The sequence below is a fragment of the Manis pentadactyla genome, chromosome 4 (assembly GCF_030020395.1).
Source record: "Manis pentadactyla isolate mManPen7 chromosome 4, mManPen7.hap1, whole genome shotgun sequence".
NCBI lineage: Eukaryota > Metazoa > Chordata > Mammalia > Pholidota > Manidae > Manis > Manis pentadactyla.
This window is the reverse complement of record NC_080022.1, coordinates 76,469,810-76,496,441: the sequence shown is the minus strand read 5'-3', so window position 1 is coordinate 76,496,441 and position 26,632 is coordinate 76,469,810. Positions and strand designations below refer to the sequence as shown.

The window sequence follows — 26,632 nt, the reverse complement described above, 5'->3', positions numbered from 1 at the left end:
CCCCCAGCGCCCGGCCCTGGGGCCGCGGCCGCCCGCCAGCCCACTCGGCGGCCCTAGCCCCACTGTGACGCAGGCCGTTGTGCCCGGGAACTTCCTCCCCTGCCGAGACCACCCAGCGCCCGGCACTGGCCGGCAAAGGCTGCCGCCCACCGCTGGGGACTTTTCACGGGACGCGGGGAAAACTCATCCTCTGCTTGCCGGCAGGGCCGCTCCGGCCTCTGAAACGCCCACCTGGCGGCTCCGCCTAGGGAATCGGCGGCGTCGAAGACCCCCCATCCCAACCCGCGCGCCGAAACCCGAGGCTTCCCCGCGCTCAGCGTCCGCTCCACTGCCGCAGCTCCTCCCCGGGGTAAGTTAGAGGGGAGCAGCTTCCACTATAAATAGCCCTTCTGGGAACTCCGCTGGAGCACTCGGGTCAGGATAGAGATAATCCTTCCGCTGTGACTCCCTTAGCCCGTAAGAACTGAGAGACCCCATAAAACCTGGAGGGTGGGAGGGGTTGGTGGGACGCATTGAGAGACCGGGAAGGAGCAAGGCAAACACCAGTTTCCCTGGACCGTGAGGCTCCCGAGTCTCCTCTCCGGCAGGAATCCCCATATTCCTGCCCTGCTCCCTCATCAACCCGCCACAGGTTCCACGGACGTTGAAATTGAACGCTCCGCTTACAATTTCGTGCTGAGCATAAAGGAGTTGATAATGCACATCAAAACCACCAGTTATTTAAAGAGTATGGGGACGGGGTTCTCCCTTATTTGTTAATCTGAGTCATGCTTTTCTTCTCCACATTCCCCTACCCAATTTCAGGAAGAAAAAAGCGAGCTCTGCCTTCTTGAAAGCTGACAGTTATCTATATGCAAAACCTGCCTAGTGAAAAAAATGTACAGACAAGATTACTAAGTAATGTAAAGTCTTACGGGATGCCTTATTCTATGAGCACCAAAAATTAAACTTGCTCTGTCCTGGCAGTCAGGAAAAGATGATGTATATGAATAGGTCATTTAATAGATAACCAATCATCTTTCATTAATTGGTTTGTTCTTACAAAGCAAGACTTAGTAGAGCAGGTACCTACTTTTACACTATTTCCAAACCAAAAATGAAAAGGAAGTTGTTCCATAAGTTGTTTTCTTAGGTTTTTAACTGCTTATCCTTTGCTTGCTGGGAGAATTTTTCCAATTGTAGTACTGTTTTTGGGTATCCCTCTGGGAAGACAACATTAAACCCTCTCAGGCTTTGGGAGATGACTCTAACACCAGCCTTAACCTAGGTCAACACAAAGATCTAGGGTGGGGCCTTCCTCAGAGATAGCAGGTGGAAAAGTTCCTGGGGAAAAGGCAGAGACTGACTTGAGCAATTTGCTTAAAAATTAAAGTACCATTCAAGCTCCCAAGTATTGTAGCTCCAGCTCTTAAGCACCTTACCTGGATTTATACGCTGAATGAGGCAAGTACTGAGGACACTAAACACCTATTGAAGGCCTTATTTTGCAAGTGCTTTCCAAGTACACCTCTATCCTTCTTGTACCATTGGCACCCTGGCCCCAAGCTTAGGCATCCCTTAATGCTCCCTCATTACCCACTGTCAAGGAACCATTCAACCCTAGACTTTGGACTCGGAAACCAGGAATAAATCCCTACTCTTCCTGTGTAAATGTAAGGGAGTTACTGCTACTTTTCATTTCTGTGCCCATCATCAGCATTACAAATGCAGTACTCTAGAGCTTCAGCAGGAACAGCACCTAGCGTGTTACAAGTGCTCAGTAAGTGGCAGCTGTTATGTAGATACTATTCTTCATTACCCTGAAAGCAAAGGGCAGGAACCCCAGCAGGGTTTGGAAACGGGATATGCACTCCACAAGGTGAGCCTTCCCTCCCACCTCCAGCTAAGTGCAATACTTCAGTCTACTTTGTGCCTGCTTTCTCATAGGGTGAGCTGGACAGTTCTGAATGAAGTCAGATGATTCGCGTGTACTCTCAAATCTGAGGGGCATGTCTGAAAACCACTGTGGTATACTGCTTAGATAACCTTTTCTTATTTTAGAGCTTGTAAACCTTCAGTTTGGTCAGCTGACTTCAGTCAGCCTAATTCAAATCAACATCCACATTTGTCAATCTCACGTGAATCCCCAGGTGAATCTGTAATCAATCAGCCAATGTCTATAAATGCTGGACCCCAAGGGTCTCAAAATATACAGCTTATTCCCTGACTTCAAGCTGTTCACAGATCATGGCAAAGGGAATCTGGCATGCACATGCATCAGAATGAACCATTTCAAACTAAGTGTGGTTGGAGTTCAGGGAACAGAGAGGAAACGGGGGCGAGGTGAACTGTGTACACAGTCACCATCTTGACCTTCACATCATATCCAATTCTTTAGACCAACATTTGACATCCTAGATGGCCTTTCCTGGTGAGTTCCCACACTTAGACTCCACTTAGTTACAAGTTAACCATGTACTGGTTGGCAGCAGGGAGCAGAAGCAGATCTTTCTGGGTGGTGCCGGGCCATGGCAAAGGATTTGGAAGGATACAGATCTGGGCTCAAATCCTGGGTCCACTACTCACTGTGTGACCCTGAGCTTCTTAACCTTTAAATCCCAGTTTCCCCAGCAGTCTGTTGAAACACCAATACCTTCTTAATATTCCAGTGACGCATAGAATATCTGCTACTCTTCTAGTGGATTATATTAAAGTGGTAACTATATTGTATCATTTTGTTGTTAGCTACAAGAAAATGCAGGCTGGGCTGTATCACTCCTTGAAGGCATATTTCAAGTCTTCTTCTCTGTGATGCTTCTGCAGGCTCCAGACAACTGTGATTCTCCCTCCTTTGTGCCCCTGCAGCCCTTGTCATGATGTGCTGCCATTTATCTCCACATTTTGCTTCACTACAGCATTTTCCCCCCTATGTCAACACCTAGTATAGAGTCTGGTATTACATGTTGAAACAATGAGTTTTAAAATGTTCCCATTTCTTGTATCAGTTCTGACTTTGAGTATAATTTGTATTAAACTTCAAGCTCTAGAACCTGAACCCTTTAGCTCATAAAGAGTTTATACTAAAATTATGTTTTCTGTTTATCTGTCTGCTTAAAGCATGATTTTTCAGTGCTGGGTTTGTCCTTGAAGACCAGCCTGCTATGCTTTTTTGTTTGCACTTGATGTCAGTTGATCCTGCCTTGTAATAGTGAAAGTAAAATCTGAATTCTAAACCCAAACCACCAGGGTTTTACCCAGCATTCTGTACCCACCCTGTACACATCTGCTACCCAGATCATTTCTGAGCTTTTGTGGGAAGGTCCTGACCTAACAGAAAACATTGTTCTTTTCAGTTTTAGCTGTCAACACTGTTGCAACCATTAGCACTTTCTGAATTAAAAGCTGCAAGATAAAACTCACCTTTAGCAAGTTTTGAAATCCTTGACTCTATAAAATTAAAAATGTTAAGACCAGGAGAATAAAACCTACCCTAGAAAATGCCTGTGAGCAGCAAGTTGCCCAAGAGGTAATGTGGTCAAATGTGGTCTTGACCCTAAAATGGTAGTTGAATTTGTGCCAGAGGAGAGGGTGGTGGTGCTGAGGACCTAAAAATAGGATACTACAAAATTTGATTCAAATTCTTCTAAAGCCAGCCTTGTGTATTTTAACTTCCCTCCACCTCTCCCTCCCCAAACACATAGAAGATAGAAGTGGTCGGTCCCATTGATTTGGGAGATATTTTCTGGAAATAATGAATAAGCACTTACTAGGTATATATTATGTGCTAAGTACTAGCTTTATATGTGCTGTCTCATTTATTGACTCTAGCTGTCCAGGCAGTCTTGTTTTCTCCTATTGACAGAGGAGAAACTGAGGCATGTTATAAACAAGTAACTAGTCAAAGGTCATATGAGTAGAAGAATTGGGATTTGGACCCAGGCAAGTCTAATTTCAGAGTTCTCATGCTTAACCACTGTTCAAGCATATGGAAAAGGAATATTAATTTTTAAACTGAACCCATCAAAGTGTATTCAGTAAGGTTAATGATGTACTTTCTCAGTAGTTGTTAAAATTGCATTCATTTGTGCTTTTCCCAGTAGCATATTTACATCCTAAATGTGCCTGCATGAGGTGATTTTACAGCTTACTCTTTAATTGAAAAGCATCTTATGATTGAAAACAAACTCTTAAGTAAAGATCATAAAGTGTTTGTGGTTCTGAGTTTAGGCAACATGAAATATACCAGGCAGAGAACCTCATCCTTGTAATTGTTGTTCCTGTGGGTCAAAGATAACTAAATAACTTTCACACATTGCATATGTATGAAGTGAAAAGTGAGTTTGACATTCTCAGCAGTGACTTATTTTTTGCACCTAAATATCACTACTATAATTCCATTACCAAATAATATTTGCTTGCTACAATGTACTATACATGTACAGCCACTGATCTAAGGACTTCATATGTAATAACTCATTAGTTAAATCTACAAATGACTAGCTGTAGTCATGAAGTGAATTATTCTAAAAATAATAATATACCCTTCAGGGGTTTGAACTTTCATATTTATTTAAAAAACTTAAGATAGACCTAAGGAAGGTAACTCATATTTCCCAGGATTCAAAATATTTACTTTTACCTTAACACCATATATCATGCATTTAGCATGTACCACAGAACATCTCAGGTCACACAGTTTAACATGGACTTGCTTCAAATACGAGTGACATCAACCCTGACATAGCACCTAATTTCAAGAGTAAGGAATCGCTTCTTTCCTTTGACTAAGAAGCTGCTCTTTTAGGAATGAAGATTGATAGCTCAAGAAACCTTATCAGGGGAGTGAAATTGAAGATGCTCTTGTTACATAAACAGGACTCTCCTTGAATAATTATCACCAACGGTGCTTTGTACACTTAGAAAATGCTATAACCATGCCCTGATGCTGTCAAAGTTTCCACCCATACTGACACAAGATGCATTTTCTTGAGCCTTTTTGGAGTTCACTTATTAATTTCCCAAATTGACTTATGTTGTTTCCCTTTCTGGGAAAAATACAAGAAAGCCTGGTTTTCTTTCTCAGTATCAGTGATAATAATCATTAGTGGTCACTTTTATTGCTATTAATAAAAAGATCATAAACTGAGATTAATGAGACCTAGATTCCAGGCATGGCTCTATCATTGACTAACTCTGTGACTTGGGACAAGTCTCTCAATACATTCGGATCCCTGAGTCTCCTTTTCTGAAATGAATCTGTTGGAATAGGTGATTTCTCAGGTCTTGTTCAGTGCTAAAACTTTTTACGTCAATCTTAAAAAAAAAGATACATATTTCTCCTCCCTAGATTTCAGTCAGTACTGGATATAATCACCAACATTTAATCAAGGAAGCAGGAAGGCATCCATCACTGCTATCTCTGGGAAACCAGTCCGGAGCAGGGCAGACCAGTCAGACAACATCCTCTGAAAGTACCTTAGTCTTCCACCACCCATTGCCAGTGAGATAGTCATTCCTACTGAGGCATTCCCAAGCAGCTTTCTGTAGAACTCTACCCTCTGAATATCCTAAGAAATAGGGGGTATGGTCACATTCATGTGGAGAATGCTACATCCCTCTTGGAGACTGACAATGCATATGAATATGCTTAGGACTCTGAGAAGTCCTGCATTAAAAATATCCATTTACCTCTGCTGAATCCAGCATTTCTGTAACTTCATTTGACCACGGAACTCTTTCCTTCGGCACATCTATATCAACATTCCAAGAAATATAAAACCTCTCAGAATAGAATATTTGAATTGTTACTTCAGTGTAAAAGACTATAGAACCTTCCTAAGGTTTCTTTTTTTCTTTGGAAAGAGAAGAGAATTATAGGCCCTATTAACTCATTTAATGAATGCCTACCAAGGTAAGGTCTCTTGGTAGAGGTTTTCTGTAGCTATTTTCCTGATAAACATCAGTCATAATAGAGTGTTGGTCATCTTTAAAGCACAATGAGCACCCATTCTCACTGATAATGTAGCCTTATTCCTTTAAAATGAAGACTACTTCCTTGCCTTTACATGCTTTTATTAACATCTGAGTTCTTTGACAACCTTTTAGAAGTAGTTGAAACTGGTATAAAACAGACATGCCTTCGAGCACTTAAAGGTATAGCAAAAAGTAGTTTATTATTGACTATTGGGAGACACTTCTCCATGGGTCTCTAGTATTTCTGCACATTTTGTGAGCAAGGTGCTGGCTGCCCTTTCTGCCAGACTGAATTTTCAAGGATATTTCTATACAGGCTTTGAAGATAGAGATAGTATCTCAAGCCTGTTGGAGCAGACGGTAAGCATACCTACTGTTTGGTGTAAGGAAGATAATGTTTCTCTCCAAGCAAAGGGCAGGCATGCCTATGCTTACTCTAAAAGATGCATGTTCCCTAAGCTCATGGTTTCCTCTCCATAATACAACCTGCTATTACTGTGGGGAGGCCCCAGGAACTGACACAAAAATGCTCATACTCTGGCTACTACTATTGCTGTGAGTATTGAAACTTTCTTTCAGCACTGGCCCAGGAATTTCATGTCTTCTACTAGCATCCAAGAAATTGTGTCAGGCTAGATTTTAGCTTGCAAGGAATAAAGTCTCCAACCTTTCACAGTTCTTGAGAATAACCAGTTTCCCCCCTATGAATTGCACATTGATAGAATCACTTTCTACCCTTAGGTGTTTTGCTTCACTGAATCATCCCTGTCCTTGTGACTGTTCTCTTCTATGACTGCTTCTCTAAGCCTGTTGTAACATTTATAGCTGTCCATCCTTGTTCTTGAGGAACATTCTGTAGAGGGCTATTACAAGTGATACATTCTGATTATAGAAAATCAAAGAAAGACAACAGGAATTCTGTTCAGTCTGCTAACATTTCATTAAAATGATTAGAAAATATTTTATATTCTCTCTGGATTTTTAGAAGGAATTTTAAAATCCTCAATGAAATAGAAGTATCATCTTCTAGTAAAGAATGAATATGTGTGTTGGCAGGGCAGGGGGATACTTCTGAATTAACTGTACTGATGGCCTCTAAAAAAGGAAGAGACGAGAGTTCAAATAAGATAAATTGCTTCATGTGACCAGAGCTAGAATTATTGTACCACAACACGAAAACAACGGTGGCCTTATGTAGGAGACTGAAAACATCCAGATTTCTTGAATGCCCCCAATATTCTTCAGCTTGTAAAATGCCCCAGACAGCAGTCTATTTACATCTGATTTGATGTCATTTCATATAAACTGTTGATTTCATTGGCCAAACCAGAATTCAAAATTATTTTTTCTGTAACAATGCTTCTCATCCATTGCTCTGAAACAAACACTTTCTGACTGAAAGGTTTTCAGGGACTTCATAATAACACAATACTTGGTTTGGGAATAATTTGGTCTGGAAATTTTAAGAAGTAATCTGATAACTTGATAACAGTGGTTTGAATGCCACAGATGGACGAGCAAATTAAGCTTTGTTGAGTACTTTGTGCCAGGCACAATTTAAGACATTTTACATGTGTTATTTCATTCTATCCATGTAGCAACACTACAAAACAGGTCTTATCACTGTCCTCATTCCACAGGTGGGAGGCTGAGGCAAAAATATGTCATGTCACTTGTCCAAGGTAATGCTGCTAATAAGTGGCAGGGCCACGGATGAAATCCAGGCAGCTTGACTCTGAAGCATACATTCTTACAACTCCCTTCCTGCCTTGTAACATCAGACTGTTTTTAGACTAAGTAAAATGTGAATTTTTCCTGAATACTTCAGAGAAATAAATATCAATGTTGTTACTTTTTTGGAGTATTATCTCTAGATTATTATCTTCTAGATGTAATATTTTGTTCTTCATTTCTTAATACAGAATATATCTCAGGACCATCAAAGGTGAATTGTATCCATCATCAGCACCTCTTGAGAGGAGGGAGATATTGTGTAGACCAACTTTCAGGAGGGAGACACTCCATTTAAGACACCTTGAAATCTTCCACATAAGGCTTTGATGTAGCTCAAATCCCTAACATAAGATGCCCTTCAAAATTTTTCTAATGATCTAAAACAAAGACACAGTAGATGTTGAGTGTTTGTCTTTAAGTCTGTACCCAGAGGAGGAATAAAAAGCAAAACCATTTTTAACGTTACCAGTTCTCTACTTGGGCAAGCTTTAATTTTTCATGGTCAGGAGTAGTGATCACGCACAATTGCCACAGTCCCCAAATGGGTGAATTGTGACCCTATCTAGACTAACAGTCATGTCGCAATGCTTTTCCTCCAATTAGACTGGCAGCCTATTCCATCCAGTCCCCCAGGAAGTATGGGGTGAGGGAAGGGAGAGGGGTGCTTCTGAGTGCTTTAAGGGGAAAGGATTTTTAAAAATCTTGGATGACTCTTAGAATGATGAGGGAATCATAAATCTGAATGTATAACATTCAGAAGCTGCTCAGCCTCTGAAATGCTGAAATGATTACTGGAAACTAGAGACTGGAAGGTTTCACGTGAAACTCTTTGCAGTCTCAGATCTGTTCCGTGTGTCAACCACTGAAGACAAACGGACAGATGCCAAGAGCGAGATACCCTTCTGCAGCATTTCACAAGAAAGTGAGGGACTCAGCACGGTCTTTGCCAAACAACTTCTGAGGAGATTGGTGGGTATCTGTCTTTTCTTGTCAAGACCTTGCCTAACCAAGAGTTGAGTGGAACTTTCTACTTTTGTGCCTCTCAAATCTAGAATGAATCTAGAAGTTTAAGAAAAGCAAGTATGAATCCATCTCCGGATCTTTGGGAGACCTCAAGTAATTGCACGGAAGTCTTGTAATTCCTTAACTAAAAGGATTTGGATCTATCTGGATTTTAACCTGCATTGCATGTTTTAAGAATAATTTATATGATGACTGAATTTCCTGTGTACCCAACATTTTTTGGCAAAATCGTCTTCCTAAATGTTGTAGTTGTTTACTCTGAGGGGACTTTCTAATCACATTTGTACATGCCTCCGGTGGCTTTACAGCTCTCTACCACCTCCTTGAATTTGACTTCTTTGCCTCCTAATTTCTCACTTCCTTTTTCTCACCTCCCTGCTCTCCTCCAAATTCCATGTCTTTAAATGTCCTTTTCAAAGCCTATCTACATGAAATTTTCTAACACTTTCTTTCCTAAAAACTCTTCTGATAACTAGTCATCTTTTAATCTTCCATAGCTGTGAGAACTTGTATAAGTTGCTTAACCTCTCTGAGTCTCAGTTTCTCCAGAGATAATAGGGATTATAGTGCCCACTTTTTAGTGTGCTTGTGAGGACTAGGTGATTTGATACACGTGTCTTCGAACTATGCCTGCCACATTGCAAACATGGAATACGTGTAACTCTTGGTTAATATTCAACAACTAATGATGTCTTCTCTTTTTTGACACTTTACATTTTTTTCTTGTTGCACACACACTGGAGGCTCAAAAATTATTTCTTGACTTAATTATTTTGATATGATGTCAAAGGAAGGCTCTTCAATTTTTTTGTGTGTGACAAACATGAAGAGTTACTGGTTGCCAATTTTCTTAAAAGTCAACGTCTTATAGTTTGATATGTAATAATGATTTTAAAAAGTAAATGTAATGAGTGCTTATTGCATGAATGAACTATATATATATATATATTTACTATTTTTTGTCTATTTCAATTTAATGTATCGCCCATGATACACTAAAATAATCGTTTCTCTCCCCCCAGAACTTTCAAACTTGTGATATTGAAAAAAAATTCAATGATTCAGTGTCCTAGTTCAGTGTCTCTATTATGGAAAAAAAGAGCATACACTGAAAAATTGGAAATATATTTTATTGTTTACTGAAATCTGCATTTAGCAAGAAACAGCCAGTTTTAAACATCAACGTTACAGGTTCTTTTTCATACAGGATTTATACAAGAGTATATCCCTATATCTTCCAGCCTCTTCATGAATTTGTGATCTTCAAGGGGAAGAAGGCCTTGTACTCAAAAGTGAACAAAATTCAAAAGGCTATTTGAAAAGTAAAAACTGATCATTTTCATTTAAAAACTGAAACAGGTCGGCATTTGAAGACAAGAGGAGTCAACGTTTTGTCCGAAGAACCAATGGAAATACGACATTAAAGATCAGGGCAAGGGCCCCAAAGTTTGTTCAAGAGGTAAAATACTAAGATCTTTCTATTAAATTTTTACTGTTTAGAACACAAATTAATCACAAAAGAGCCACTTTATCAATATGACTTGGATTTCTTTAGAAAGCAGTTTAGCCCTTCAGGTAGTTTTAACTTCTCTACTCATAGTGTAGTAGTTTGTGATGGAGATAAAGCTTTAAATGATAAGTTGAAATCTTCCTTCAAAATCCCTCTCAAATCCTTCCCTTTCCCCCCATTTCCATTTCCACTTCTGCTCCCGCAGGTCAGCTCTCACCACTTCCTGGCTATGCGGTGGTCACTGCCTCCTTCCCAGTCTTTTCATGTCTTAGCTGCATCCAGACTACTCTCCATGTGGTTGCCTAGGTTACCTTCCAAATGTACTGCTCTCAGCATGTATATTATGAATGGCTGGCTGCTCAGTGAACAGTAGGATAGAATAGAATACATAGCAGCTGCTCAATAAATGATCATTTCTGCTTGCTTTAAGTGACTCCCCATTGCCAAAGGGAAAAGCTTAGACTCAAAGCCCTGATGGTCTGTAAATAATAATAGGAGATCACAGTGTACTAAAGAATATAAATATATAAAGAATATATTTGATCTTTGTCCTTGGTTCTTGGTCAGGAGCTCCTAAAACCCATGGAATTTCCTGAGTGACAGAAGTGTCTTTGTTAAGGTAGTGAGATGACTCCCGTGGGCCTCTGTATAGCTTCAGGATGGGGCCTGGACATCAGAAAGACCAACCACATGATTAGAGGGCTGGAACTTTAGGCCAGCCTGCCCTGGAAGGGGGGACGGGGGTGCTGGAGACTGAGATCAATCATGTCTATGTAATGAGACCCCCAACAAAAATTCTGACACCAGGGCTCAGTGAAGCTTCCCCGCTGGCGAACACACAGATGTACCTGGAAGGTGACTAGCCCTCACTCCATGGGGAGTGGGCACAGGAGCTCTGCTTTCCACTAGACTTTGCCCTAAGCATCTCTTCATTTGGCTCTTCTTGAGTTACATCCTTAAAAGAAAACTGTAATAGTAAGTGTAGTACTTTCTTGAGTTCAGAATAGAGACAGTATTAAGTAGCTATTATTGGAACCTACAGAAATAGATCAGGTCACTAGAGCATAATGTATATCACAGCTATAATGGAAAGGTTGATTTACTAAAAGCCTCCCCAGGACCACAAAATGGTAATACTGCTTCCTCTCATCTGGCTTACATAGAGTCTGTTAGGATGGCCTCATGCTAAGGAATCATGCCTGTAAGTCATTTGAAGACAAGAGGAGTCAAAATGTTTTGACTAGCCTGGGACAGAGCATCTGGAATGCATTGTGATTTATGGTCTTAATTCCACAGGATCCTACCAGTGATTTATTTTGGCAGAAGACAATGAAGTGTTCCTCTCCACTTAGTTTCTCTGAGAAACATTCCACCTAGGCAAGATGGGAAAGCCTGGCTAGAGAGTTACGAGTAAATGGGTATGTTCTGTGTGAAGATTTGGAATCCTCTGCACCATCTACACCCTCAGTAGCAATTCTGAGGAGAATCAAGCTACAAGTGCTCGCGGCTATGGCAGGAGGAAGGGCAGCGTCTGTTCCTTCCACACCAAGCTGTGTGCTTCCAATTTTGGCAGTAAAACCTAGCAACAGGGGGAAAGATAAAAGAAGCCCCAAGGCTCTGTGAAGGACTTGGTGGAGTGCTTGTACTTAAATTAGCTTATTTCAGCCTTATGACCTCCCCGAGGAGGAAGAGGTATCAGCATGGCCTCTGTACAGACCCGCAAACAATGGCTCCGGGTTCCCTGAGGTTTCATCGCTGGTAGGTTAGAGGATGAGCATTAGATCCAGGGCTGTCTGAATCCAAATTTAAGCTCCATATTCACCCTGTGCTTCCAGCTTTGGGCCTTACCCTGGCATGCCCAAGTCACACTCTGAGTTAGGAAAGCAGAGAAAGGTTTTCTTTTCCCTCTCAAATTAGTCTAGAGTCTGAATCAGTTTTCCCTACGTAAGTCAGAGGCAGCCACTGGCAAGACAGTATTGAAATATTTTTTGCAGGCTTTTCTCTCAGCATTCTCTCTTTTAGGCAAATTGGTGCTAATTCAGGGGCAGGCAGGAGCAAGAAACCATCACTGCCTTCCAGAGACATTCTTGACCCAGCCAGCCAGGGCATACTTGGCTGTGTCTACAGAATGCCTCCCCTCCACCCACCTGACTCCCCTGAATTAACTCCATCTAGTTGTAAGTAGCAAGCGGTGACTCTTCCAGAAAAATCCTTGGTGGTATACCTCTCTGTCCCCCAGAAAACTTGCTGGAGGACTCAGAATGTGCTGAAGCCTCACTGAGGATGAGGCTGGGGTCCCTGCATTACTAAGTGTCTCTCTGTCAGCAGTGAGGTGCTGTTCCTAGCACAGTTGGTCAGAGACTTGATGCTGGAGGGCTTGGAGGACAGTGGCCAGCCTCCCCCAGTGCTGGATGCTCAGAAGAACAGGACAAGTTGTGCTGACCTTCACACTCTGACTTAGCCACCAGTAGGTGGGCAGCCTAGGACAGTGTCTCACCTGTCAAAGTTTTGAACAGCTTGTGGTCTGGAGCCTGGGCAGAGCGTACCACTCTCCAGAGAGCTCCCTGAGCTGAACACACTCTCCCTGCCATTTCCTAAGGTTTCACAGCAGTTGATTTCCCATGGAAACAAGCAGAAATCTGCTTCAATCATCTGGCATTTTTAGTTTCCTAATTTGTATGGGAACCTGGAGGTACAGACATATGGTACATTCATTATCCCAGAAAGCTACAGCTGAAAGAAAAATAGTTACAGCCAGTCTTAAAACTGGAAAGCTTCAGCATATGCCTTCAAATTATTTTTCTTAATCTCAGACTGTCAACAATGCTGCCAAAAGAGTTGTTTGTGTTTCAGCTCAGTACTTGTAGCAGGATTTATATTTGAACCTTGATGTGTGCTTCTCCCATGGCCCAGCCCTGCCAGCCAGCTCTCCTGGTGGAATGGCGGCCCTCTTGTCTCCTAAACCAGACTGAGAGAGTGAAATGAGCGCTGGCTGAGTTCTGATCCTGCCCCCGGCATTTACTAGTCCTGTGGGCGAAAACTGAACTTCTCTGGGCCTCAGTGTCCCCATTTGAAAATTTCTTTCAATCATTTAACAAATATTTATTGAACATCTATTTTGTGGCAAGCACTGTTCAAAGAACTGGGAAGATAGCAGAGAACAAAATAGGATCCCCACCTTGAGGAGTTTAGATTCTACATGGGGGGATAAAAAATAAATGAGTCGAAGGCATCATGTTAGCTGACGATTAGGGTTTTGGAGAAAAGGAAAGCAGGGAAGGGAGTACTTGGGTAGGACAATTACCTACCCAAGTACTTAGGTAATTTAAAACACAGTGGCCAAGGAAGTCCTCACCGGAGAGGAGGTGGTGGAGGAAAGGCCTGGAAGAGGTGAGAGCACCATGTAGGGGGAGGAAGACATTTTGGGGAGAAGCCCTGAAGTTGCAGGCTACCTGCTGCTTTTGAGGAAGAGCAGGAAGTCCAGGGTGGCCAGAGTCCATGAGCGTGGGGCTTTGGAGCCGCCAAAGAGAATTTGCCTGTGGTCGCTGTCATAGTGGAGGGTTTTGAGCAGAGGCGATATGAGCTAGGCTGTGTGGGGGTTGTTCTGACTGCTGTGCTGAGTGGACTGAGGGGGACAAAGTGGGACAGACACAGTAATCGAAGGGAGTCCTGATAGTTTGGTCTGGGGACTGGCCTTGGGTGGTGAGGAGTGGTTGAGTTTTAGCTAAGAGCTAGCACATTATTTTGAGAGTTGAGCTGCCAGGCTGACAGATTAGATGTGGGGTATAAAAGAAAGAGGGCATTCCTCTAAGGCTGTTAGACTGGTTACCAGGAAGAATGGGGTGTCTGTTTTCTGAGATGGGGAATGGAGGGTGGGGAATGGAAGGCACATCTGGAATTCAGTTTTGAACATGTAAAGTTTTTGAGATACCAGTTAGAAATATGAATGGATAAAATGAAAACATGCTACTCATCAAACAAGATTTATCAAATGAAATAAATCTAAAAGAACTGCTTTTGTCTTCAAGAAAAATAAGAGTAATCTCTGCTATGTGGTGAGAAGCCAAGATTGAGAAGTCAATTACTCAGTTTCCATGCTTTCCTTGCATGGACAGTATTATTACTATTATTATTGTTTTCTCTTTGTAGTTAGTTATCTAATAGAATGTCAAAGGTTTCTAAATGTAAAGGTAAGCAAAGTTCTTGTGATTGGACCATACAGTGTAGGAAGCACTTATCCATCTGCCCATTTACTGGGTCCTTCTGGGAAAGTTACACAGTGCCATGGTCGGAAAGTTTGTGTCCCCAGAAAATTCATATGTCATGAAATTCTAATGCCAGTGTGATGGTATCAGGAAGTGGGGCCTTTGGGAGGTGATTAGGTCATGAGTGTGGTGCCCTCACAAATGGGATTAGTGCCCTTATAAAAGATACCTAATCTCCCTGCCCCTTCCACCACATGAGCATACAGCAAGAAGTCAGCAGCCTGCAACCCAAAAGAGGGCCTTCACCAGAACCTAGCCATACTGGTGCCACAATCTAGCACTTCCCAGCCTCCAGAATTGTAAGAAACTAATAAGCCACCCAAGTCTATGGTATTCTGTAATAGCAACCCAAAACGGACTAAGACACACACAGAGTCTAGAATGGCAAAGAAGGTATTTATGATGAAGAATGTAGAGAAGACCCTGGGAAGAGAACACTCATGCTCATACCAGTTTGAAGAATCTTTCTGAGCTCCAGAGAGTGGAGGCTGTGAAGCTGGAGTTAAGTTGTGTGGTGGAAATTATAGCTGGCTTGCAAGGCTGCCCAGGGCCTGGTGCACAGTAGGGTTCAGTGAAACTTAGTTCACTTTCTATATTATTAATCTTTGTACTCTTACTAGGTATATAATAAGTGTACTTATTTCTAAATTTGAGTTTGGTCCCTTTATATATATTAATGTTTCTAAGGTACTGGAGACTTAGAAGGGTCAGGTCAAGGTAAAGTTAAGCCTTTAATCTAGAGCAGTGTTACCAATAGATAGTGCTGCCAGTACATAGGCCTAATGCAAGCCACAGAGGTAATTTTCTTTCTAAAATCCACATTTAAAAAACTAAAACAATAAAATTAATTTTAATTTAATTACTTAACTCAATATAGCCAAAGTGTTATTCTTTCACCATGTAATTAACATAAAATTTCAAGCTCTTTCACTGTTTTTAGCTAATTCTTTGAAATCCAGCTTGTATTTTACATCTATAGAACATCTCAATTCAAACTATCCCATTTCAAGAACTTAACAGATGTATGTGACTAGTGGCTATCGTATTGGACAGTATAGCTCTGGTGGCAATAAGGAGGTATTTTCCTTTCTTCCTTTTAATTTTTTGTGAGCCTGACATTTGACTGTGGGACTGTGGTGTATAATCTGTCAGTCAGGCTCAGTTATTACTTGTTCCTTTGCAAGCAGTTGGGTAGTTGCTCTTCCTGCATGCGCTGGAAGCAGAGGAGCTCAAACTGTCTTTTCTGCACCAACCACTCAGAATGGCAGATTGCCCTGCAAGTCTCCTGCTTCACCTGTTCTCATCTCCCACAGGTAGAAACATAGCCCAAAAAAAACCAGGAAGGAAAGAGCCAATAACAAAACTTCAGCTTGTGTGTGTTGGGGGGATCATCCTAATAGCAACATTTGAAAATGTTACCTTTCTCTGATTTTGTGTTAAAAATCTCTGTGATGAAAAAGCATAAAAATGATGGAGAGGTGGGACACAAATAACTTGGCATTGGTGTTCTTAGGAAATGACACAGGAAATAAAAACAAAGGAAAACTGTTTTGAAAAATGGAGAGCTCTTAGTCACAGAATAAATGGGACCTTAACTTACTTTTGTAAGTTTATTCAAGTGACTTTACGTACTTTTGATGAGTCAGTTAATTTGCTTACTTACAAATTCCTCCCTGATTCCAGAATGTTTATGTTAGCTCTTAATGGATTACTACAAGTAATACTGTTCTAAGAAGTTTAAATATGTTAATTTATTTAATCCTTATAACAGACCTATGCCCCTTATAATAAACCTATAACAGGTTTGAATGAGCTCTGTCACTTGCTCCTGAGAACTCTCCTAGGCTCACTTTTCTGTAAAATAGAAATAATAATGATTCACCTCATAAGATAGTTGTGAAAATTAACTTAAGCTATGTGTAAAATGGACATAGAACAGTGTTTGACACACAGTAAACTCTCAGTAAACATTACTACTGTTATCGATGACAGAGTTACTTCACAAATCTTGAGGAAAGAGGTTACAAATATTCCATGGCAAGGAGGCCATAGGATTAGAATCTCTTCTTCTGGTTATTAGTACGCTATTTAATAGACAGTGGTTTTCAGTTGAAGAGCCACAGTTTCTCTTATTCATATATTAGAAAGTTTTGGAGGCTATGCCAATCTACAAAGCATTGGAGGATTCTTTCTAGAGTATCTAAATCAAGAATTTATTTCAAACATCACTGATATTTTTAAAGTAATTTTTGAATAAGTAAAATATGCACTTGATGCAAAATTAAAAGAAAAAACAGAAATGCAGAGAAAAGGGAATATAGAGTTACCAGGGTTTATGCATCTACCAGAGATCCTCTGAATACCCAAGCTTACGCACACACACACACAATGCTCAGTCAGAAAATATACTCAATAGGGGTCTAGTGTTTTTACTGAGATACTCCAAAGCCCTAAGCATTTCTAAACACATGGAGCAAGAGTTTTCATTTAGGAGTGCTGATTACTGTTTTTCCAGGGACACTTGCTACAGGCTTACACTAGCTGTTGACTCTGTTGGTGATTGTCTCACCAGAGGCCCCAGAGGGGTGTCAGTACTCAGGTGTGAGGAGCCGGAAGTGGGTAGAGAAGGAAGGTGAGGCTGATGAGTACTTACTGGGTGTCAGATAGGACTCTAAGAGATGGCTCTTATATAATAATAACCACTCTGGGAGATGGTTATTATTCTCCTCCATTTCACAGATGAGAAAACTGAGGTGTAGAGAGGATATGTGACATGCCCAGTGTATCAGAGCTACAAAGTTGAGGAGGCAGGATTGAAACTTAGGTCTGGCTGACGTCAAAGTCCCAAGCTGGATGATTTCCACCCTAGGAGAAGGACCAAGGGGATCAGGGGCCCAGGAGGGTGGAGAGTGGCTGAATTGCCAGTTATTTTAAATGCTATAGGAAGGGGTGGGAGATTAAAGCTGAACAACTGACAATTACAACAATTATAACCTCAAAAACAACATCCCACAGGCAAAGACCATAGTGGACAACCTTTCTCTGTCTCAGCACCTCTTCAGACATGTGGACTCTTGACCAGGACACATTTTACATGTTCATAGAGGTCAGGTCCAAGACCAGGGGACAGCAGACATTCCCGTCGCCCACCCCTGTGCTGTCTTCGCCCATCCCCAGAATGCTGACTTCTGTGGCTGAGTGGAAATCAGTTATAATGATGTGAGTATGTAACTAAGATTTTTGTAAATAAAAATTCTGGAATCAAAAAACTGGATACGTTCTCCAATTTTGTGCTGGTATTGCCTCAGTCAGTTCAGGCCACTGTAACAAAATACCACAGACTGGGCAGCTTAAAGAGTAGACATTTATTTCTTACAGCTCTGGAGGCTGGAAGCCCAAGATCAAGGTGTTGGCTGATTCCGTTCTTGGTGAGGGCCCTCCCCCCAGCTTGTACACGGCCAGCTTCTTGCCATCACAGAGAGAGAAGGGGAATCCCAGCTAGACTCTTCCTCTTTTTGCAAGGGTTCTAATTCCTTTCTTGGGGCTCCACCCTCATGACCTTACCTAACCTCATTACCTTCCAAGGCCCCGCCTCCTATTGCCGGTCTGGGGGTCAGGGTTTCAGCACGGGCATTTTGGAGGGAGACATGCACTCAGCCCATACTAGCAAAATAATGCACTGTGCACAGAGTTTCTCGGCTGGCTAAGTAAATACCCATATCTCACCTCATTTGCACCTCAAGGCTTTATCAGTGAGTTAGCTATTTTTATTTTCCCTGTTTTACAGACGAAGAAGCCTAGTTGAGAAGGATTCGGTGATTTCCCCAGGGTCACTCAACTAGTGAGTGGTGCTGTTGGTGTGCAAATACAGGTCTTCTAATTCCCAATCCTGTGTTTGTTCAGCTGCGTCAGGAATCCAGCCGCTCTTCCCTATCATTAACAACGGCAATGACAAAGCGCGGACAGCACCTGATGTTTATTTAGTGCTCTACTGTGTGCCAGTAGACACAGTAAAAACATTATTTCCTGCGGTAGGCACTATGATTCTATTTTACACCCCCCAGAAAACCTAAAATTATCAGGGTTAAGTCAGTTTCCAAGATCACACAGTTAGTACAACAGAACAAGTATTTGGACCAGGTCTGGCTGAATCTAAAAATTATGTTCTTATTAAGCCCTTTCCTCTAGCAGCCTTTGAAGTTCTCCTTGAAAACAGTATGTAATATAGAAATATTCTGTTGGACATATTTATGGAGATTTGAGTCAGAAATGGATTTCTTGCCCTTTAAAAGCCTTGTTTCCTACAATGTCCTCTATTGAAAGTGCTGTTTTTTAGGCCCTGCAGATGGAGGACAGATGTTTCTTTATGCTCAAAAGTCCACTCTATGTAGCTAACCAGAATGTGATTTTATCTTGTTCTGAATGTTTCAGAAAAATGGCATTGGACACATCGTTCTAAATGAAAGCCAAATCAAAGGAGTTACTGCATAGGTTCGATGAAAACAACAACAGAATGTAGCTCAGTGACCTGGGAGGGAACTTCCCATTTCAGAGTTCGTTCTGAACCACACAGACATTTTTGATTCACTCGACCCGGACATTCAGCCTGAAGTCAGAGAACCGTGTGTGTGTCTGATGGGGTGGGATGCTACAGGTTTGGGTAGGTGGACGTTCAACTTCATTTCATTGTGACACACAATCCTAAGGAGAGTGAAGGCCCTGAGGCCGTGCAGAGCGGGTGGGAACTTTGCTGTGACTTAAGTCTGACTACGCAGATAAACAGACACTTTCTGTGAGTCCAGCAGTTACACTTTTGTGCCTGGGCGTATGTTAAATTCCCAATTAAATGGGAAGAATGATTAGACCTCTATGATTATATTTTAGAGTCTTTGCTGTATTTGGAGTTATGATTGCAACCAATGAAAAAATTTTCAGGGCCAGTCCACAAGTACACAGGTTTTGACTGAGCCGATTTCCAGGTTGGGAAATTTGTAGTTGTATTGGGTTGTAGAATACAAATATTGTCCATTTGTATTTTGCAGAGCATCAGAGCATCTCAGAGCTAGAACTGGCCTTACAGTCACCTAGCTCACTGTTTTACTGAAGAGGAAATTGAAGTAGGCTTAGTGGCATTCTGGGAGTGAAACCTAACACAGATGGAAGAACATTCGCTGAGGACCCACAGGGACCCACGTGCAAGGTGATATTTATAGATTTGGTTGATTTTTTTGGGTAAGTCCTACGAACTCAAACTCTAAAATCAGATCTGAATTCTAAACAAGATTTCTTTGCTTACTAGCTGTATGAGTTTTGGTAAAACATTTAACTTCTTCAAGCCTCAGTTTTCTCATCTGTAGAATGGGCATAAGATTTTCATTTTTTTTTTAAACCTCCTACCTATTACACACTCAGTGTTCCAAATCTACTTCCTCATGCAGTTTCCTTGTCCACAAGCCTTCAATGACTTTTTGATGTTTTAACAGTCTGTCCACAAAACTCATACCCCCTCATAGTTTATGGCACATACACTTTCCCTTAGGCATTCTGGTTGACCCGCTGGCCCTGGGACACAGTTTGCCAATGCCTGGATTTCTGTCTTCCATTCATTCTGCACCTACAATGTGCCAGATACTATACTAGTTGAAGGGGATTAAAAAGATGGACAAGATTTGGTTTTCATCATCAATACAGTAAGGAGGAAATCTATAAATAAGCCCACTGCATTGTTCTCAGGGTTAGGAAGAAGAGCACCTAACTTGAGATAATGTTAAGAGACAAAATTATATTTCATTTTAGTCTTGAAGAATGAATGGAGAGTTGACAGTAGTTGATTAATAGATAAATGATAGATAGGTAATCTTCCATGTTTGTATGAAGGAAGGGACTTCTGATTGAGAGAACAGCGTGGGCAAAGCACAGAGGTTCGGAAAGGCCTGGAACAGGGGACTGCCATATGGTTCCATGCGGTGGGCCTGCAGGAATGCATGTGGGAAGTTCAGCACTGCCCAGAGGGTCTGGATTCTGGCCAAAAGAAAACCACTGGGGTCAGGTCGCATTGCTGCTTTGTGAAACCCCACAAGGCACAAAAGGGCAAGATCATTAACATTTCCAATGAGTCACATATAAATGACTGCTTACTGAGGTCTCTTTCTCAAAGTACTGAGGCCGGGGGCATCTTTCATATCTCATCATGTGGCATTGGATTTCATTTTTCCAAGCTTCCTCCATCTACAGTTACAAATGATAACCCCTCTTCTTGTTAAGTCTTATTGCCTGGCTGTGGCAGAGCAGAAAAGGCTAGAAAAATAGAAAAGGGTGTGTGACTGTGGTATATATTGTCAAAGAAAACTCCTACTGCCCTGTTGTAACCCCGGAGTGGTGATGGACAAATGCTTGTTAATAACGGGAGACCCAGCATGCCATCCTTTGCTCTGTGACTCGGCTACCTGATTGCTTCCAGGGACATGTGGGTCTGCCCAGGGCATGGCCTGTTTTTTTAGCCATCTTCTGGCTGTTCCTCCTCTTCACAGTAGGAGAGAGAAAAAGAAGAAAGAAAGGGCCCCTGTGTTACCAAAGGTCCAGGTTCACCTTTGCTAGTCCAGAATACTTTCCTCATTCAGAGGGGAACATTCCCTTCACGTGTCAGCCAGTCAGCCAGCCAGAGGTTTAGGGAGAATCTCAGCGCCAGGCGCCGAGACTTTAGGTAGATGTGCAAGCTGTCCACACCAGGTTGGCAGTCCAGTCAGGAACACAGATTGTAAACAGAATCACCCAAGTGGTGGGCACCTCAAGTAGAGTGCCAGTTGCCACAGAACATACAGCCGGCAGCCTGAGCATGAACTGGGCAGGAAGGTGCTACCCTGAGGAGGTGACCAGTGACCTGAGGACTGGACAAGCAGGAGTCAGCTGCAAAGGGAGCAAGGAAGAGCCTTAGAGGCAGAGAGAAAGACTGAGGTGGGCAAGGGCATGTTTGAAAAGATTTCTACCACCTATGGAGGAAGAAATGAGAACAACCTCATTAGAGCTCATGTTGTAAACACCCACTAGGGTCACAAAGAATGCTGAGCATTTTACATCATCTCTTGGAATGATGGTATATGTTATCAAAGAAGACTGTGTGAGGTTTGTTTCCATGAGAGCGGGGCCCTGTTTGTCTTGTCCCCATTGATCCCTCTGTAGCCTCTATACCTAAGTCAGCATCTGGGAAGGAGCAGGCATTAATATTCATAGAATAGAAGTTACATTTTACAGAAGGGGAAGCTGAGGCTGAGAGAGAGAACGTTACTCAAGTGGTACTGGTTGGAGAGAGGACTCCAGTACAGGGTGGAGTTCAGTGCCTTCCCTGCAGCCCGCTGATGGTCTGGCTGTGCCTAGGACAGCAGTCACACTTTCCCTTCTAGACTCAGCAGAGCCCAGGTCTGGGCCTGGAGCTGTCTGAGCTGAGCGCCAGGGCACAGAGGAGGCACACAGCTCATGCTCCAGGCCAGCACCCCCCCAGGTGAGGGAAGCCTGATGAGCACACAGTTGGCCTTTGGAGCTGGCACCCAGCGGGATGTCCCCTAAATGCAGGAGGGAGCTGACATCTCTCAGTGCCCTGGAGTCAGGAGGTGCGTCTCTCCAACTGGGAGCCTGTTAGTTGACTGGACCCTTAAGCCTAGCACCCCAGGGAACAGAAACCAAAGAACTGACACATTAGAGGCATTTGTTGGCCCCAGGTCAGACTCTGGGCTCACCATCAGTGGTTATGGACCTGCCTCAGATGTCAAGCTATGGTGTTACAATCCAAGACGGCAGAGCACCTCGCAGGTCACGTTCTCACCTGTGCAGCCTCGGGACATTTCCCTTTACTGGAAACTAACCTGAGCAAGATGAAGCCCTCCAGGCAATGTTCCTGTCTGTCCTGCCCTACACAGCGTCTCTTCACTGCACACTTGGCCCTCCTGATGCAGAGGCCTGGCAGAACAGCCCTTTAAAATAATTCCATTTCCCTTTACTTGCTCTTGTGCCTTAAGTGCTTAAGTGAATAAAAGTATTGTTCCTATGTCATTTAAGTGAGTCATTTCAAAAGCTAAAAATTAAATGTGTGACATTCTCAGGCTCTTAAGAAAATTACTCATTAACCCTGATCAACACTACGCACTCACTGAGTGTTTCGTGTACATCAGAACATTGGAGCTGGCAGGCACCCTAGAGAGCATCTGGCCTCACCCTCTCGTTAGGATCAGTAAGGCTGGGCCCCTGAGCACGTTACATAGGCAGATTCCACTGGAAATGGCAGCGTCACAAGGGCTGATGCTGAATCCCACCAGACACAAGGACGCTTTCTTCTCTCCCTGAGCTGACCTGTGGTATCCTCAGCACTGCCAGATTCCCAGAGCCACAGCTCACCCAGAGAGAGAAGCGTGTGACTCTCTTGAGGGCCCCTCCAGCCATGGGCTCAGCCAGGACCTCTGCTGATTATCTAAGGCAGCATCCAAGCCACTTGGCTCACTTCTAGCCTGGCAAAAAATTCTCTTGGGCATTCTTTCTAAGCTGGAGGAATTAGCCTCCTCACCAGAAAAAGAGACAAGGGCCAATTTCTTTTATCTTCTAGAAGAACATAAATAACAGCTAATGTGGCTGTGCAAAGTTGCTTGGTAGGTCACCTTCCCTTCCTTAGCAGAGCTCAGTGGAGGGGTGGGAGGTCTGAGAGCTGCAGTCCCACTGTGTGAATGAGGCTCGGAGACTGCTGAGCTGGACGACTTGCCTCAAAGGATAGGCATTTCGAAGAATCCAAGGGGAAATGCCAAGTGAAGTGATGCTTCAAGGAGTGGGTCCTTAGAGCTTGGGTTAAGGCTTTTTCCATGATTAGCAGTGCATTCAGCCAAGAGGCAAAACCAGGAAGAGACACCTTGTCCACTTGGGAGAGGAACACAGCTTCTTATCTGGAGCGTGGCATGAATTCAGTAAGGACAGCATAACCTGTCCCTCCTCTCTCTCCAAATGTCTAAATCAGCAGAACACATTTAGAACGAATTTAGCCTGAACTGCGAGGAGGAGACGTTTTGCAAGTCTGAAATGTCTGCTCTCCCTTCCCTGTAATAAATCAGGATTCTCAGGGGGTTAAGCTGAAGCGGCAATTCTGTGCTACAACCCAGACTGCCTGCGGGCCTCCCCTGCACCTTGAAACAAAGACCAGAATGTTAACAATCCTTTTTAACAGGATGAGGCCTTTATCCAGTATCTCCCATAGGGTCTGAAATTCAGAATGACACCCCATTCTTCTAATGAGAGTAAATGTATTCAAAGCTTAGGTTAGGACATTAAAATAAAAAGTATGCATTTTCAAAAATAACCAAAGTTTGGAAATACAGTAGTCCTTTGGATGAAGTCATACATCAAAGGTGTGTTTGTGTATACAAGTGTGCCTGCAGGCATATCAATTATTTTGCAGAATATCCAGATTCTGCCTATTATAATGGACAGAATACTGAAATAGATGTCAAAATCCTAGCCTGTGCTCACAACCCCATCACTCACTTGCCGTGTGCCTTTGGCAGGATGCACTATACAAAAAGCAGAAATTTGGTGCTACAGTGTCTAATTCAAAGTATGACTCTGCCACATACTAGCTATATCCTCTAATATATACCCTAATATGTCATTTAACCTGCCTGGACCTATTTCTTTTCCTATAGATAGCACCTACCTTGTATGCCTTAAGCATTAGTGATGTTTATAAAGTTTGTGGCAGGTGCTCAATAATGGTAACTACTGAAAATGGCTCTTTCAGAGCCTAGTTTTCTTATAAGTGAAATGGGATCAGGAGCCTAAGTGTGTTGGGCCCAGTAATGCACCGTGCAGAGGAAGGGGTTATTCTCAAGGTGCAGGCTGTAACTAAAGTGAATGCAGCCTGTTAGAGAAAACAGAAAGCCTGGGGTTCGGGAGGTGCCTGGAGTGCTAGCCTTGGCCCTTCCACTAGCCGTTGGCTAAATACAGATGATCTGTGCTCCTTAGAACCAGCCCAGAAGGTGAAAAGACACTCCCACATACAGTGGGTTTGTGATCTCCAACAAAACACTTCCACTTTCCTCCTTAGAAAAGTCTCCATAGTTCCTTCCAGTTAGAAAGTTCGGCAATTCTGGAATTATATTAGGGATGTGATTCACTGGCTCAGAAACAAGCTAGGACAGATATGGAGCAGGATGAAGCACCGGGCTTAAAGCCGATGGGAAGACACCAGTGAGCTCTGAAATCCGGAGTGGGATTTGCCCATCTTCCAACACCAAGGTGGGCGAGAGAGGAAGTGCTGGTGTGGTGTTTACCTAAACCTCTGAAGAAACAAGCTTTGCAGACCTGCAGGTTGAATAGGATTCCTCTTCTAAACAGTTATGAGACCTTGGGAAAGTTAGGATTTTTAAGACTGTTTTCTCATCTATAAAATGGGAATAACACCCACCAAGTTTGTTGGATAGACCGAGCTAGCACACGTAAAGAAGTGAGCAGATTACCTGGCATGTAGCCCCTGCTAAGTAAGGATATTGCTATATTCCACAGCTGTTTCCCTCCAGAGATGGACTCCAAGGTGAAGGAGCACAGATGGAATAATTAGATTTTTATCTTTTCTCACTATGAAGCCATTAATCAGGTTTGTGATGCACTGTTTTGCCCAATTAGCGCAAATCCAGCAGCCTTTCCTCAGTGCAGACGGAGTCAGTTCCCCTTCACTTGGTGACTTGTTCACGCTTTCCCTTTGCACAGAGCAATTGCCTGAGACTGGCTCAGTCTATTCTGAAAAGCGTGACAGAACTGCTCTGGTCGCCCCAGAGTGATCTAAGTCATTCTCTGTGAGGCACCACAGAGTCAGTAAGACAAGAAAACAAATCCAAACCCAGTTCAGAGATAGGCGAAGGGAAACTTCCTTCACACGGGTGGCATTTGGTACCCCCGGGTTTACACAGTTTCCTGGGACACTAATTTACAAGGAACACCAAATGTCATTGGAATAATCAGAAATAGGAGACCAGTTAACTCAAGTTTGCATATGCAATTCCTTAGGTTACCAGCCTATGGAATTGCAAATCGGTCCATGCAGCACACTGAGTAAGTGTCTTGTTTGAAATTTGAATTGTGACGCTGGGAAGGGAGAATATTGATAACTGAAGGACATTTCTTTTGGTGAGCACAAACTAAAACATCACCCTTGGGATGATGGGTATTTAATACTCTCAAAGATGTGATTTAGTGATGGGGAGGCTATTTAAGATTGGAGTGTGTAGTTAGGACACCAAACAGCACAGCCAGAGAGAATGAGAGAGAGGAGAGAGATCAGAGGGAGTGGGGGTAGAGAGAGAAGGGAAAGGGTGGGGTCAGGACTGTAGGGAGATTGAAGGAGGAAATATTAAAGGGAGACCCAGCAACTTACAGACCTGCTCATGAGGCCTGGAAGAAGAGACTGTCCCCTGGGGATGCTGGACAGACCTGCTCTGAGCTGACAACTCGCATGCACCCTACAGCCAGCCCCTCCTCGCACCTGCCTGGCTCAATCTTCTTTAAGTGCTGCCTCACTCTTGTGAGTTTTGCTTTTGGAGAAGGGAATAATTAGGTAGCTGACGTAGGGATTCATTATTTTTACAAATAGAAAACCAGTTCCCCTATCTCTACCAGATACATATTGAATAAATAAAGCATGTTTTTAAAGGGGTGCCATATTCTTACCTCTCCAGGGCAGCCACATGTCCAGTCTGGTCCAGGTACCAGGAACACTGCATGGAGCTAAGTGCATCTCATTTGAGATGGAGTCACAGATAAGTGAGCATGACTGAATTCTCAAAATCTTACCTTGGGGGTTACATTTACTAAAGACAAGGCAAGGAGAAAGTGAAAAAAAGGGGAGAAAATAGAATCTGGGAAAGCTTTTGATTCTTATCTCAGCAGCAGAGGGAGGCAGAGAGTAAAAAATGGTATGTTGAGCCTTACCCAAACAAACAATAGGCCTGCGTAAAAAGACATCCAACATTTAAGGTATTTGTTATAAGAAATAATTTGAAAAGCTTCTCAGTAGCACAAGGCAGTTCTACAGAATCATTGGTATTTAGGAGGCAGGACTTAGAGCTCATCTAAAGGATAAGACAACACAGGGCAAAGAGAGATTTGTATTTTTAAAAAG

General features: G+C 42.7%; 1 long non-coding RNA gene across 4 annotated transcripts; it reads left to right on the top strand.

Annotated features, from left to right (window-relative positions):
* The first annotated feature begins 195 nt into the window (after window positions 1-195).
* Window positions 196-22,530, top strand: LOC118928800 (uncharacterized). Of its 4 annotated transcripts, XR_008997058.1 has the most exons (7): window positions 196-349; window positions 8,522-8,655; window positions 10,069-10,168; window positions 11,516-17,703; window positions 18,916-19,144; window positions 19,527-19,684; window positions 21,885-22,530. It is a non-coding gene; the product is annotated as an uncharacterized LOC118928800 (long non-coding RNA). The 4 variants fall into 4 exon arrangements; XR_008997059.1 differs by lacking the exon at window positions 18,916-19,144 and having other exon boundaries at window positions 11,516-11,637; XR_008997056.1 differs by having other exon boundaries at window positions 11,516-19,144.
* The last annotated feature ends 4,102 nt before the right edge of the window (window positions 22,531-26,632 follow it).